This window comes from Triticum urartu, chromosome 3, assembly GCF_003073215.2.
Source record: "Triticum urartu cultivar G1812 chromosome 3, Tu2.1, whole genome shotgun sequence".
NCBI lineage: Eukaryota > Viridiplantae > Streptophyta > Magnoliopsida > Poales > Poaceae > Triticum > Triticum urartu.
Genome location: NC_053024.1, coordinates 306,301,308 through 306,317,089, shown reverse-complemented (window position 1 = coordinate 306,317,089; position 15,782 = coordinate 306,301,308).

Here is a 15,782-nt window from a genome sequence, read left to right as displayed (position 1 = left end):
CACTTCTTGAGGATTTTCCAAAATGACCACATCTTGAGAACTTCTGGAATTCCCTCACGAGCAATGCTAACTCCTGGCTCAGTTCTTCAGGATCACCAAGGCTGCTACCAGAATCGTCACCTTCAGATTCATACACTGCCTTGGCTTTCAGAGCTCGTGATCTGCCATAGCTTGGTCCATAGAGATCTCTCTTCTCGGCAAGCTGGAACTCATGAGTGTTTAGCCTCTCAAGGATATCAGCGGGATCAAGTGATTGTAGTCTCCACGTTCTTGTATCATTAGTGCAAGGGTGTAAAATGAGGAATCAAGCGATCAAAGCAATTTCTTCACCACCTCATGGTCGGTGATGTCAGAGGCACCAAGTGCTGGAAGCTCATTTGAAATGTTAGTGAGGCGATCGAAGGTTTGTTGAACATTTTCATTGTCGAGTCTTTTGAAGAAATTGAAGAGATCGCGAAGAACGTCAACTCGAGAGTCACGCTGTGTTGAGACTCCTTCATTGACCTTGAATAGCCTATCCCAGATAAGCTAAGCTGTTTCCAAAGCACTCACTCTGCCTTACTGCCCTTTGCTCATATGGCCACATATGATATTCTTCCATTGAGAGTCGAGTTGCTTGAATTTATTCACGTCAGTAGAGTTGATGGTGGGAGTGACAGAGGGGACACCATTTTCCACAACATAACAGAGATCGTTATCAATTGCCTCAAGATGCATACGCATCTTATTCTTCCAGTAGGGGTAGTCCATCCCATCGAAGGTAGGACACCCAGTAGAGACCTTGATCATAACTGCGGTCGAGATAACTAAAACTCCACGCGGTTAAACCAAAATCACACAGAACAAGGGAGTACCTTGCTCTAGTACCAATTGCAAGTGCGTTAAGTCGACTAGAGGGGGGTGAATAGGCGATTTTTATAAAATCATCACTGAGGAATTTCAGGGTGAGGAAATTCCTAAGGGAAGAATGTCCCAGCCCTAGAGTTTGATTGCAATTAGTTTCATAAGCATCCTTGCATCATGTCTATATTTGTTTGAAACTTGAAATGGGATCGCCTAAACCCTAGCATCAAAGGAATTCACTAGGTTCAACTAAAATATTTTCAGTAAATCCAAATGGCTTTCAAAAATGTTCATCATTTTTGGAAAATGCTGGAAACAGTAACCAGAGGTGATGCACATTTTTCCATGACATATTTGGGCTCTCAATTAAATCATACTCTATTTGAATTTGGGCACTTAAATACTATAAAATATTTAAAATATCCAAATAATCCCAAACTGAAATTTTCCATGTTGGATATATTCCAAACACTGTCCATGAGCAGTTTGGTGATTTTTGAGTGTGCCTAAGTATTTTTAATAAAGCCAAACACAATTACACAAAATAGAAAAGAGAAACAAAAATAGGAAAAGAACAGAGGCTCACCTGGAACTTACCTGGCGCCCACCAAAGCGCACCTGGCCGGCCCAGTTGGCCAGCCCAGCCCACCAGCGCCACCGTCCTCAAGCTCCTGCCAGGAGGACGTGCGCGTGTGGTCGTCGCGCGCGGGCACGCGCCCTGGCCACCTCCTCTCTGCCTGCTTGCCGGACACCTCTGGGAGATGCCACGTGCGAGCCCCTGACTCTCTCACTCTCTCCCGTGCTTCCCCCCTCTTCCGCTCTCTCTCCCTCTGGCGCCCGAGCGCAACCGCCGCCGCCGCTCGTTGTTGCCGCGGCCACCGCCTCCTCCTCGCCCCTCTGACGTGCGCGAGACCTCCGCCACATCGTCGTCGTCCTCTCCACCGAGCCATGCGAGCTGGGAGACCTCACAGCACTGCCATCGGCATCGTCTCCAAGCTTCGGCATCGGCGCCGTCTCCGATGATTCACCGGCCATGGCGCATCCCCGGCCTCTTTGTCGCCTCTGCTAGAACCGGGGGGAGCCCCTCTCTGTTCCGCCTCTATTCTCGATGCCCCGCACGTCCTCCACCACTAGAGCCATCGTGTGCGAAGCTCACCGCTGCACGGCCATGTCGCTGTCGTCGTTCTGCCTAGCGTACGCCGCATCCGAGCTCGTAGACGAGCTCCAAGAGGACCCAGGAGGCCGTGGCACACCTCATATGGCTTCCCCGTGCCCGGGAGTCATGCGCCCGCTCGAGCCGAGCTCCGACCGCCGCCGCGAGCTTTGTTCCGGCGAGCTCCGGCACCCCCGCAGCCACCCACCTGCCTCTCTGGATGCGGGAGAGCACGGGCTACGCCCCGGTGGTCTCCACGCGTCCACCCGGTCGCGCTTCTCCGACGAGTTTCTACCGCAGTTTTGGTCGCCGCCGCCCAAACTCCGACGAGGGTCGACGTGGCCTCGCCATTAGCACTAACCCCACCAGCTGGACCACCATTAGACGCTTACAACGGGCCCCGCAGTGGGTCAAAGCCGTAGTCAACGCGGCATTAGTTTCTGTCTCACTGACCAGTGGACCCCACTGGTCGGGTTTGACCTGGACCCAGTCTTTTGACCTACTAACATCACAACGACGTCATGTTGACGCAGTTAACCTTTTTCTGGATTTATTCTTATTCAGGAAATTCCAGAAATTAGTTTAAACTTCAAAAATTCATAGTAATTCAACCGTAACTCCAAATGAAACAAATTATATATGAAAAAATATCAGAAAAATCCTATCTATCCATTTATGCTGTTTTCATGCATGACAAAGAAGCTTAAACATGCTGTTTATATCAAAACATGATAATGCACTTTATATAGTCATAGTTTGAATTTAAACTTGAACCTTGAGTTCAAAATAACTCAAACCCATCTGGTTTTAGTTGCATTAGCCCAACATAATCATTTTGCCATGTCATGATCATGCATCATATTGTGCATTCCATTGATTGTGTTTCCTTCTTTATTGCCGGAAGCTGTCCCCTCTCAGTAGACGACATTTCGACGATAAGTTCGATGACACTGATGAAGAACTACACTATCTTCAGAAGTGCCAGGCAAGCAAAACCCGCTTGTTCATTCTGATACAATCCCACTCTCTCGCTCCTGCTCTCTTTTACTGCATTAGAACAACATCGATTCAACTGTTATATCCTGCGGTAGCTGAACCCCTTTTCCTCTGCATGACTTGTCATTGCCACAACAAATAGATGAAACTCACTAGCATGAGTAGGAGTTGTTTGAGCCCTGATGTGCCTACTCATTCATGCTTGTTTGTCATGCCCGCTACTGCTTAGAGTTGAGTCAGGTCTGATTCATCGGGGATGAATTGGAATAGTGATGAACATGTCCTACTGTGTGTGAGCTAAGTGTGTGAACACGATTTGGTAAAGGTAGTGGTGAGAGGCCATGTAGGAGTACATGGTGGGTTGTCTCATTGAAACCGTTCTCAGGAACTGAGTTCTGTGTTTGTGATCCATGAACAGCTACTACCACGCATTGGGCCTGAAACCAATGGACCCTCTCGACTTATTAACTGCCCTTGCCCTTTGTCCAGGAGATGCAACTAGTTTCTGGTGTTTGTAGGATATGTGTTCGCGGCCATGCGTACCGCTGACCCTAGGGGTGGGCTATTATGCGGTAGATACACCATGGCACGGTGTACCGGGCGCCCGTTTGGTGTCTCGGGAACCCTGCACACATCGTTTGGGGCTGTGAGCGAAACTCTGGCCGGATCTCCTCGCGGATGGAACCCGAATAGGCGATAAACCTGGACTAGAGACTTGTGTGGTTAGTCAGGTCGTGGACGACTCCCTCGCCAGGCTTCCGCTTGAAGGTTGCCGAGATACACGACGTGTACATGGTGGTAAGTGGCGAGAGCATGTGCGAAGAAGTACAGCCCTGCAGGGTTATAAATGATCTATTCGAATAGCCGTGTCCACGGTAAAGGACTTCTGGGTTGCCTATAACAGTTCATAGACATGTGAAAGTGGATACTCTAAAACTCGCAAGATAAGTGTGAGTGCTATGGATGGCCTTCTCGTAGGGAGACGGGAGCGGATCCATAGTGGTGTATTGAATGGTGAATATGTGGACTCGTGTGCGCCACCTCAAAAGAGTTGCTTGCAGTCGTAGTTCAGGTTAGCCACTGAGTCAAAGCTGGCTTGCTGCAGTTAAACTCCACCACCCCCCCTCCTTGTTGATACCGATGCATATGTAGCTAGTTCTGATGTATGTCTTGCTGAGTACTTTTGTACACACGTTTCCTTAATTTATGTTTTGCAGAGAGACTTCAGTCTCGCTAGTAGTTCCTCGTGGACCTCGATGTTTAGCTTGATACCTCAGCTATGATCTTGTGCCCTCCGCAGGGTCTTGTAGATAGTCAGGCTTCTCAACCTTTTTCATTTGTAGATGTCTGTACTCAGACATGCTAAGCTTCGGCATGTGCTTGACTTGTATGCTCTGAATGTTGGGTCATGAGACCCATGTTTGTAATATCTCGCTCCTCGGAGCCTAATGAATAAATACCTTGAGTCGTAGAGTTATGTTGTGATGCCATGTTGTATTTACACATATCGAGCATATTGTGTGTATGATTGAAATGCTTGGTATGTGTGGGATCCGACAACCTAGTTGTTTATCCGTGGTAGCCTCTCTTATGGGGAAATGTAGTCTTGTGCTTCCATGAGCCATAGTAGTCCGCTACAGCCCGGTTCACCGGAGTCCTGCTAGCCCAGCACTACAGCTCCGGAACACTTGACTGGCCGGCATGTGATTCACTTTGTTCCTGTGTCTGTCCCTTCGGGGAAATGTCACGCGTTGACATCCGGAGTCCTGCCTAGCCTGCTACAGTCCGGGTTCCCAGAGTCTTATTAGCCCAGTGCTACAGTCTGGATTCACACGCTGCTGACCGACATGCTCGATGTGCTTCATGTATGCCTGTCCCCATAGCTTAGTGCCGCTTTGGGTTCACGACTAGCCATGTCGGCCCGGGTTCTCTGTCATATGGATGCTAGCGACACTATCATATACGTGAGCCAAAAGGCGCAAACGGTCCCGGGCCATGGTAACGCGACACCCGTGGGAATACCGTGCGTGAGGCCGCAAAGTGATATGAGGTGTTACCGGCTAGATCGATGTGACTTGGAATCGGGGTCCTGACGGCTTTGATATTAGAGCCTGACTGCCTGTAGGATTACCAAGCCATACTGGTTGAAGTTGAGTCTAGAAATGCTTTAGTTATATAAGGGAATTGATTATGGAAGGGAACGTAAGGCTCTTTTTACCCCTTTACCTTATGCCCTTCTGATCTGAGTCAACCTCTTCTTTTCTACGGGGTTAAGAAACTAGGCTTTCTCATCTATCTATCAGGATGATGTGTTACTAATTTATAGACTTATAGGATTGATGGATTCAATTCTCAGTTCAGTTCCTACTATTTCTGTGTGTTGACAGTTGCTCTCGGAACCTTGATATTGTGTTGTTGAGTGGTTATGCCACCATTTTGCATGATGTCTCAAATCATTTTGAGCATTTACAGCCGTTATGCTGTCCGAGTCATCCCAGGTCTCGAAGTAGTCTGATGCATTTGTAAATCCTTTCTTTCCGTTCTCGATGTCCTTTTTGGTTAGAATAAGCACACAAACCAGTGCGTTGAGGTACTCAATTGCCTCTGTATATATGTTGAAGCTATTATTATGACCCTAGGTGTCTTAGGGAGTCACCTAGTTATCTAGCAATGTTTTGTATCTCCAGCGTGATGATTCTGGCCATTATTCTCGAAAGCATCCCGTGATGCCATTTAGTTAGTAGGCATTCTATTCCTGGGTTTTTGAGCCCAAAATCCACTCTACCTACTTCATGTCGATAGTGTTTGATAGTTCCTTTAGGATGTTAGTAACCTTTGCGATAGTCCTCGAGGTCCGTGGTATCTCATTCTTCCAATACCATGAACCAGTCAAGGCAGACGTTCTCTGAACGAAAGAGTCACAATAAGAATGCTCTCGATGAGTTCTCCATTCTACATTGTGACTCTGCCAGTCCTACCTTTCTGCATGGATTATCTGGAAGAAATATGTTGAACTTGTTTGGCATACTAAATCTATGCATCCACAACCCATAAAACCATATGTTCCTTTGAGTTGTCTCTCTTTAGCTATTTTCTGGCCCTCATCTATCAATTGATAGTCAGGAATAGTTGTGAATTCGTGTTCATCGATGCCTATTATTCTTGTGGCTCTCAAGCCATTCTAGTTCAGAATGACTAGGAAAAACAAACTCCAGTACCTCATCCATTTCTTGGACTGGTCAAAGTAGTTGTATTCCGCAGATCAAATGCCAATCCAGCTTTTGTTCTGTTCTACCTCGGAGTATTACCCCTTTATGTCAGGATTGTCATGAGAATTGCACCATTTCTTATGAATTTTTGATTTAGTGATACTTCTTGCCATCATTGTTCATTCCTCGGTTCCGTGTTGTTGTAACCGGAATGCCGACAAGTGAATTGTGATGTGTGAAATCAATACTCCGAGCAACTCGTTGCTTTGTAGTAAATGAACAATATTCTCATTCTTAGCGTGTTGGTTATTAAATCATCATCCTAAGATTGATCGTGTTACCTAGTCCTTATTTCTGGTGCACTCTTCGATCCATTAGTTGGGATTGTGTCAATCCCTCACTCTTTCGATCATATCATCTTGCCCTGAAAAGCAAGATTGTTCTCGAGCCTAGTAACATATCGGTGGTTCATGATTTTCTGAAAGTCTTCTCGGAAGTATAACCAGGTTGGCACCTGACCGCTATGTTGAGTTCGTGATCAAGTTGGTTTCTTATAAACCACCCCTTTTCCAAGAATCTGTGTGGGATACCCCTGAGCTAGTTGGTTAAGCTAAACAACAACTTGGAGAGTTGGAAGATAAAATCTTGTCTGACTTAGTTCGTGTTAAGGGATATCTTTTGGTGTGTGTGTTGAAGAAAGATGATATCTTCATCGATTGGCCCTCGTGATCAGTTGTTGGATCTACTGCCTTGTCAAAACTTTGACTTGAGTATGGGCTATCGTCAAGTCAAATCAGAACCAACGATGTTCGTAATGTTGTCTTACTCGTGGTTGATCCCTCGAGCATACACCATTACATATTTTGGTTGACCAATGCTATCACCATGTTCACATGATGGTGGAAGTCCAGTGATATGGAAATTCCGGTGAGTTGTTGTTGAGCCCATCAATAGCATTTTGTCTCCCCCATGATTCATGTTGAACATCAACCTAGTGTTGAAAACTTTGTAAGCAATGCCTTCGTGTTCCGTTCATGAAGCTTATGCTTGGATGAAAGTAGTGACTTCCTCTAAGTTCATGTGCATTAGGTGCAAGTTGCCGCCGTGAATTTGAGAAAGTTAGTTTTGCTTCCCCTGGAATCGTCCCAAGTCAGTCATGCATGTGCGAAGTATTCTGTGGTTTGGTAGATTAATTACCTCCACTCCATGTGTAATTCCTTGCACCCCAAGCCACTGATTGATTTGTTCAAGGAAAAGAAGTCTAGCACGCGTAAAGACATTGATATCCTCAATGATGGTTCCCCACCTGAACTCGGTAGTGTTTTGTTGTAAGACTTCTACATGGTCATGCTTGTCTTGGACAACGTGTTCACATATGTGTAGCAGAACCAGCTCATGTTTTGGAGTTTACTATCGTAGTTCAATTCCCGAGAATCTCACAACATCATCTCGTCGGTTTGTGTTGCAAACTTTCTTTCCATACATGTTGTCTGAAATATCCCGTTACCATCTAGATCTGAATCTCAGGCAGATATGATGGTTGGAGCTATTCCAAGATTTATCATGTAGGTCTCAACAAGGTTGATGTTCTGGCCGACACACCTAGCCGGAAGATCTATCATTGTAGTATCTTGATTGAGCTATTTGACCATCTTCTCCATGAGGATTTAGTGCAACTTATTCTAGAAGTTGCTCCTCAGGGGTCGTTGTGCTCTCGGTTTCCTTGATTATGCTAGAACCATTCAAATAGCGGAATCACCCTCTACTGATGAGTTTATCCCCAGTTACTAGAATCATTCCCAACATTTGCATTTTGTTCCCATCTTGCACCGCCATTATGCCATTCTATCTTGGATTACCTTCTCGGTCATTCCTGGTCAAGATCATCTTCAAAAGTGGTACTACCATGGGTCCCATCCATTTCCGATGATAAGCAAAATCATCCATCGCGTTGTCTTCAACAAGGTAGTCCACATCATCCATTCGAATCCGGATATGCCATTCCTTTGAACTCCGCCAAACGATCGATTGTGATTACCTTAGGCTGGTATAAAGACTTTCAATGATCTAGATATCAAAAGTAATCCTTTTTTCCACTTAAAGGAATAATTCTACGAGACACCTCCACTAAGGTGCCCCTGTAACGCCCTCGATGCGGCTATATCTCCCACGTGTCGAAGCACGACTTAGAGGCATAACCGCATTGAAAGCAATGTTGCAAGTGAGGTAATCTTCACACAACCCATGTAATACATAAGGGAAAGAGATACATAGTTGGCTTACAATCGCCACTTCACACAATACATGAATAAAGCATTACATCATCCAGATACAATCAAGGTCCGACTAAGGAACCAAAATAAAAGAAGACTACCCCAAATGCTACACAGAACCCCGATCGTCCCGACTGGGCTCCACTACTGATCAACTAGAACGAAACAACACAAAGGGCAAGATCTTCATCGAGCTCCTCCTTGAGCTTGGTTGCGTCACCTACTGGGCATCATTGGCACCTGCAAACTGGTTTTGGAAGTATCTGCGAGTCACGGGGACTCAGCAATCTCACACCCTCGCGATCAAGACTATTTAAGCTTATAGGTAGGGTAAAAGGTATGATGTGGAGCTGCAGCAAGCGACTAGCATATATGGTGGCTAACATACGCAAATGAGAGCAAGAAGAGAAGGCAAAAGCACGGTCGAACAACTATGATTAAGAAGTGATCCTAGAACAACCTACGTCAAGCATTACTCCAACACGGTGTTCACTTCCCAGACTCCGCCGGAAAGAGACCATCATGGTTACACACGCGGTTGGTGCATTTTAATTAAGGTCCACTTCAGGTTTTCTACAACCAGACATTAACAAATTCCCATCAGCCCATAACCGCGGGCACGGCTTTCGAAAGTTCAAATCCCTGCAGGGGTGTCCCAACTTAGACCATCACAAGCTCTCATGGTCAACGAAGGATATTCCTTCTCCCAAGACATTCCGATTAGACTCGGCATCTAGGTTACAAGACATCCTCGACAATGGTAAAACAAGTCGAGCAACACCGCCCGAATGTGCCGACAAATCCCGATAGGAGCTGCACATATCTCGTTCTCAGGGCACACTCAGATGAGCGCTCCATACAACTAAAACCAAACCTTGAGTTTCCCTGAGGGGGCGCTACACAAGGCTCTAGTTTGGACCAACACTCAGAGGAGCACTGGCCTGGGGGGGGGGGTTAAAATAAAGATGACCCTTGGGCAGGCCTACCCAAGGGAAAGAAAAGGCTACGTGGCGAATGGTAAAACCAATGTTGGGCATTGCTGGAGGAGTTTTATTGAAGGCGGACTGTCAAGGGGTTCCCATTATAACCCAACCGCGTAAGGAACGAAAAATCCGGGAACATAACACCGATATGACGAAAACTAGGGCGGCAAGAGTGGAACAAAACACCAGGCATAAGGCCGAGCCTTCCACCATTTACCAAGTGTATAGATGCATTAATTAAATAAGAGATATTTTGATATCCCAACAAATAACCATGTTCCAAACATGGAACAAGCTCCAATCTTCACCTGCAACTAACAACGCTATAAGAGGGGCTGAGCGAAGCGGTAACATAGCCAAACAACGGTTTGCTAGGACAAGGTGGGTTGGAGGCTTGGCTTAAAAAAATGGGAGGCATGATAAGCAAGTGGTAGGTATCGCAGCATAGGCATAGCAAAAGAGCGAGCAACTAGCAAGCAAAGATAGAAGTGATTTCGAGGGTATGGTCATTTTGCCTGAAATCCCGCAAGGAAGAAGAACGAGTCCATGAAGAAGACAAATGGATGTAGTTGAATGGATCCTCACAACTCCGGAACGAAACCGAAGCTAACTCGAGAAGCAACCCGGAAAGAAGCAACTAACATAGTAAACAACCAACACATGATCATGGTATGATATGCGGGATGCGAGATGCGATGCATATGCATGATTTGCAAAGGAATGATTGAACCTGGCCTCAACTTGGAAATCCATGAGTGCCACTGGAAAGGTGAGGTGATTCTGGTTGAAATCGATATAAAGATCACCGGAGTCGGATGCGCGATTTGGAAATGGCAAGCAAAACAAATATGGCACCGGTCTGCGATAAACAGCAATTAGCCATCTAAATGCATCAAGATAAATATGCTCCAGCATTCACACTTGGCAAAAAAATACATGGTAGGGATCCAATCAAGATGCTTGACAACAGATGAACACTGAGCTACGGCTAATTCATCCATTAACAGGTTCAAACAAGCATGGCAAAAGTGCAAATGATAACAGGTTTCAGACTTTGTGAAATTAACACAAGCCTGGAATTTATCATCAGGTAGCAATCTTTAGAGCATGAAAACTACATGCTACAGGAACTTAACGTGGAAAATCAAGGCATGGCATGAAGCTACTCAAAGCACTTAACAAAAGTCCCTTAGTGACCTTGAGCCAAAAGGGAACAGAAAATATAATTGCAAGCATGTGAACATGGCAAAAACATAAACAGATACAGACTTAGTGAAAAACTGGAGCATGCAAATCAGTTAACGACTAGGCATGTTTACGAGCTCGATGCACTCACTACAAAGCATGGCATGACAAACTAAGCATACACCCATCTAGAAGATATGGAATAGAGGCTAGACATGGCAATAACAACAACATAGCATGCAAAGATCAATAGCAACAACCTCAGCAAAATCACTAAACAAGTTAACAATCCGCCAGGATCATTTTATAGCAAACGTAGAGCTCGATTGACTCAAGCTAGGCTGGTCCATAAATGCAAACAAAGACATGGATGGATAGAGCACCACAATATTAACAAAACATCCTTACTAATCATCCTCAAAAGAGGCACGGATCACTAGGAAACAACGTGAACATATGGCATAACAACAAAAACAGGACAAGGACTTAGTGAAATTCTATGTCCCTGAAATCAGCATCAACGATTATGCTACTTTGCAAGCTTGTGCTAGTCACCACAAACATCACAAAAATACATGGCAAGTACCTCTGTAAAGATGGCATGGCATATAACAAAACACATGTAGAGCTCAAGATCATAGCATGCACACATTAATCATGGCAAAAATGACAAAAGGCCATTTGCTGAATCAGATCTGACAAATTCCTCACATAGCCCTCTTCAAACAGCATTTCGTGCATCAAGATGAGCTCAAATGAAAATCATGCAATGATATGAAATGATGTACTCGTCGATACGAACATTTTGATATGCTACACGCTCAAAACGGAGCCACGGATGATGAGTTATGATGCGAATACTAGAATCTAGGGGGCTTAGCAGAATTTCAGCGAGCGTTATATAGTTGTGAATCGCACGGGCGGGATTTAGCAGCGGGGGTCACCATGGGCTTCGGCCCAAAACGAAGAGGAGGCGAGGCAGGCCGAAGGAGGCTTGGGCTGGGCCTGGAGACTAGGCCGGCTTGCGGGGCCCATGCGGTGGTGCGAGCGGGCGACGCCGCGCCCGACCCCGAGTAGAACGACGACGACGGCTCGGCGCCGGTGAGGAAGTCCGACGAGCGCGGCGGGAGGGGTTCTGGCGACGAGCGCAGCGGGGATCGATGGGAACGGGTAGATCCGGCCATGGGGGGCCCAGATCCAGCGAAGGTAGAGGGCGAGGAGGCCGGCGTCGGTGACCTGGCTAACTCCGGCGACGGGGCCGGCGACCCTGTGTGAGAGAGAGAGACGGGGTCAGAGGGAGAGAGGAGGAAGGAAGAGAGGCAGGGGTGGCGCGACCTGGGGGTTGAGGTGGATGACGGCGGAAGCGGTGGCCGGCGATGGCGGGCCGGCGAGCTTGCGCGCGGCGGCAGCGCAGCTCCGGCGGACGAAGAGGCAAGCGGCGCGGCGTGGGATCCGACAGGCGCGGGCGTGGGCGGATCTGGGACGGCGATGTGGTGGCGGGGCGCTCCAGCGACCTGGCCGGCGAAGTCCGGCGAGCGGGCGCGGTCGGCGGTGCGCACAGGCGGTGACGGGCGTATCCGGGCTCGCGCGGGCCCGCGATGGGCTCCGCGGGCCACGGCGGTGGTGGGAAGTGGCGGCGACAGGTGGCGCGGTGTGAGTGGGCGAGGGCGGCGGTGGCGATGACGTGGTGACTCCGGATTGTTCTAGGTGAGGTGACCGGGCGAGCGGACATGCCCGGCCGGCGCGGGATGAAATGTCCGGCGGCGGCGGGGAAGGTTAGGGTAGGGTTTCGTCCGCGAATTTTTGGAGGGGATCACATATATATAGGTAGAGGGAGCTAGGAGAGTCCAAATGAGGTGCGGTTTTCGGCCACGCGATCGTGATCGAACAGCCGAGATGATAGAGGAGGTTTAGGTGGGTTTTAGGTCACTTTGGAGGGGTGTTGGACTGCAACACACACGAGGCCTTTTCGATCCCTAGGTTAACCGTTGGAGTATCAAACGAAGTCCAAATGGTACGAAACTTGACAGGCGGTCTACCGGTAGTAAACCAAGGCCGCATGACAAGTCTCGGTCCAATCCGAAAACGTTTAACACCCGCACAAGAAAAGAGGTAGAAAGGGACACCGGGTGACATAGGAGCGCCGGATTGCAAAACGGGCAACGGGGAAAATGCTCGGATGCATGAGACGAACCTGTATGCAAATGCAATGCACATGATGACATGATATGAGATGCATGACACGCAAGCAATGACAAGGCAACAACAGCGAATGACTGGAGGACACCTGGCACATCGGTCTCGGGGCGTTACAGCCCCATTATGGAATCATGGCAATTATTTCATCACTATCTTGAGATCTTGCCCCACCCTATTCAGCGTGAGATTTTTGCCTACCCAGTAGAACCTTTTCATCTACCTCTTTCCATCACTCCTAGTGTGTGATTTGCGTCTCAGCTCGTGAGATGTATCTATGTCTCATTCCGTGAGTTAATCCTGAGCTGGTCGATCTCTGAGAAGATCAATCCTTCTAGAGTTTCTTTTCCCTCTTGTTGTCATGTTGGTAGGAGTTCCTGGAGCAAGACTTCGAGACAATGAAGGTGATCAAATCAACATTCCTCTGGAGTGCACCCTGGATCGTGAAGATTGTGTTGGTCTTTTGTCCCTTTTGTCTTCTCACCTCACGTCCTGAATCTCGGGACGAGATTCCTGTTTAGTGGGGGTGAGTTGTCACAGCCCTAGAGTTTGATTGCAATTAGTTTCATAAGCATCCTTGCATCATGTCTATATTTTTTTGAAACTTGAAATGGGGATCGCCTAAACCCTAGCATCAAAGGAATTCACTAGGTTCAACTAAAATATTTTCAGTAAATCTAAATGGCTTTCAAAAATGTTCATCATTTTTGGAAAATGCTGGAAACAGTAACCAGAGGTGATGCACATTTTTCCATGACATATTTGGGCTCTGAATTAAATCATACTCTATTTGAATTTGGGCACTTAAATACTATAAAGTATTTAAAATGTCCAAATAATCCTAAACTGAAATGTTCCATGTTGCATATATTCCAAACACTGGCCATGAGCAGTTTGGTGATTTTTGAGTGTGCCTAAGTATTTTTAATAAAGCCAAACACAATTACAGAAAATAGAAAAGAGAAATAAAAATAGGAAAAGAATAGAGGCTCACCTGGAACTTACCTGGCGCCCACCAAAGGCCACCTGGCTGGCCCAGTTGGCCAGCCCAGCCCACAAGCGCCACCGTCCTCAAGCTACTGCTAGGAGGACGCGTGCGTGTGGTCGCAGCGCGCGGGCACGCGCCCTGGCCACCTCCTCTCTACCTGCTTGATGGACACCTCTGGGAGATGCCACGCGCCAGCCCCTGACTCTATCACTCTCTCCCGTGCTTCCCCCCTCTTCCGCTCTCTCTCCCTCTCGCGCCCGAGCGCAACCGGCGCCGCCGCTCGTCGTTGCCGCGGCCACCGCCTCCTCCTCGCCCCTCTGACGTGCCCGAGACCTCCGCCACATCGTCGTCGTTCTATCCACTGAGCCATGCGAGCCGGGAGACCTCACAGCACCGTCATCGGCATCGTCTCCAAGCTTCGGCACCGGCGCCGTCTCCGACAATTCGCCGGCCATGGCGCATCCCCGCTCTCCTCGTCGCCTCTGCTGGAACCGGGGTGAGCACCTCTCCGTTCCCTCTATTCTTGACGCCCCGCACGTCCTCCACCACTAGAGCTGCCGTGCGCGAAGCTCGCCGCCGCACGGCCATGTCACCGCCGTCATTCTGCCTAGCGTACGCCGCATCCGAGCTCGTAGACGAGCTCCAAGAGGACCGAGGAGGCCGTGGCACACCTCACACGGCTTCCCCATGCCCTGGAGTCATGCGCCCGCTCGAGCCGAGCTCCGGCCGCCGCCGCGAGCTCTGTTCCGGCGAGCTCCGGCACCCCCACAGCCATCCACCTGCCTCTCTGGATGCGGGAGAGCATGGGCTACGCCCCGGTGGTCTCCGCGCGTCCAACCACCGCCGGTCGCGCTTCTCCGACGAGTTTCTGCCGCAGTTTTGGTCACCGTCGGCCAAACTCCGGCGAGGGCTGACGTAGCCTCGCCATTAGCACTAACCCCGCCAGCTGGACCACCATTAGACGCTGACAGCGGGCCCCGCAGTGGGTCAAAGCCGTAGTCAACGCGAGATTAGTTTCTGTCTCATTGACAAGTGGACCCCACTGGTCGGGTTTGACCTAGACCCAGTCTGTTGACCTGCTGATGTCACAACGACATCATGCTAACGCAATTAACCTTTTTCTGGATTTATTCTTATTTAGGAAATCCCGGAAATTAGTTTAAACTTCAAAAATTCATAGTAATTCAACCGTAACTCCAAATGAAACAAATTATATATGAAAAAATATCAGAAAAATCCAATCTATCCGTTTATGATGTTTTCATGCATGAAAAAGCAACTTAAATATGCTGTTTATATCAAAACATGATAATGCACTTTATATAGTCATAGTTTGAATTTGAACTTGAACCTTGAGTTCAAAATAACTCAAACCCATCTGGTTTTAGTTGCATTAGCCCAACGTAATCATTTTGCCTTGTCATGATCATGCATCATATTGTGCATTGCATTGATTGTGTTTCCTTCTTTATTGCCTGAAGCTGTCCCCTCTCAGTAGACGACATTCCGACGAAGTTCGATGACACCGATGAAGAACTACACTATCTTCAGAAGTGCCAGGCAAGCAAAACCCCCTTGTTCATTCCGATACAATCCCACTCTCTCGCTCCTGCTCTCTTTTACTGCATTAGAACAACATCGATTCAACTGTTATATGCTATGGTAGCTGAACCCCTTTTCCTCTACATGACCTGTCATTGCCACAGTAAATAGATGAAACTCACTAGCATGAGTAGGAGTTGTTTGAGCCCTGGTGTGCCTACTCATTCATGTTTGTTTGTCAAGCCCGCTACTGCATAGAGTTGAGTCAGGTCCGATTCATCGGGGATGAATTGGAATAGTGATGAACATGTCCTACTATGTGTGAGATGTTGAAAACTGTGGTTGCCCAACAAGCAAACTACTACCATAGCCACCAACGCCTTCACTCCACCCCACATCCAAGTCGTAGTTGGA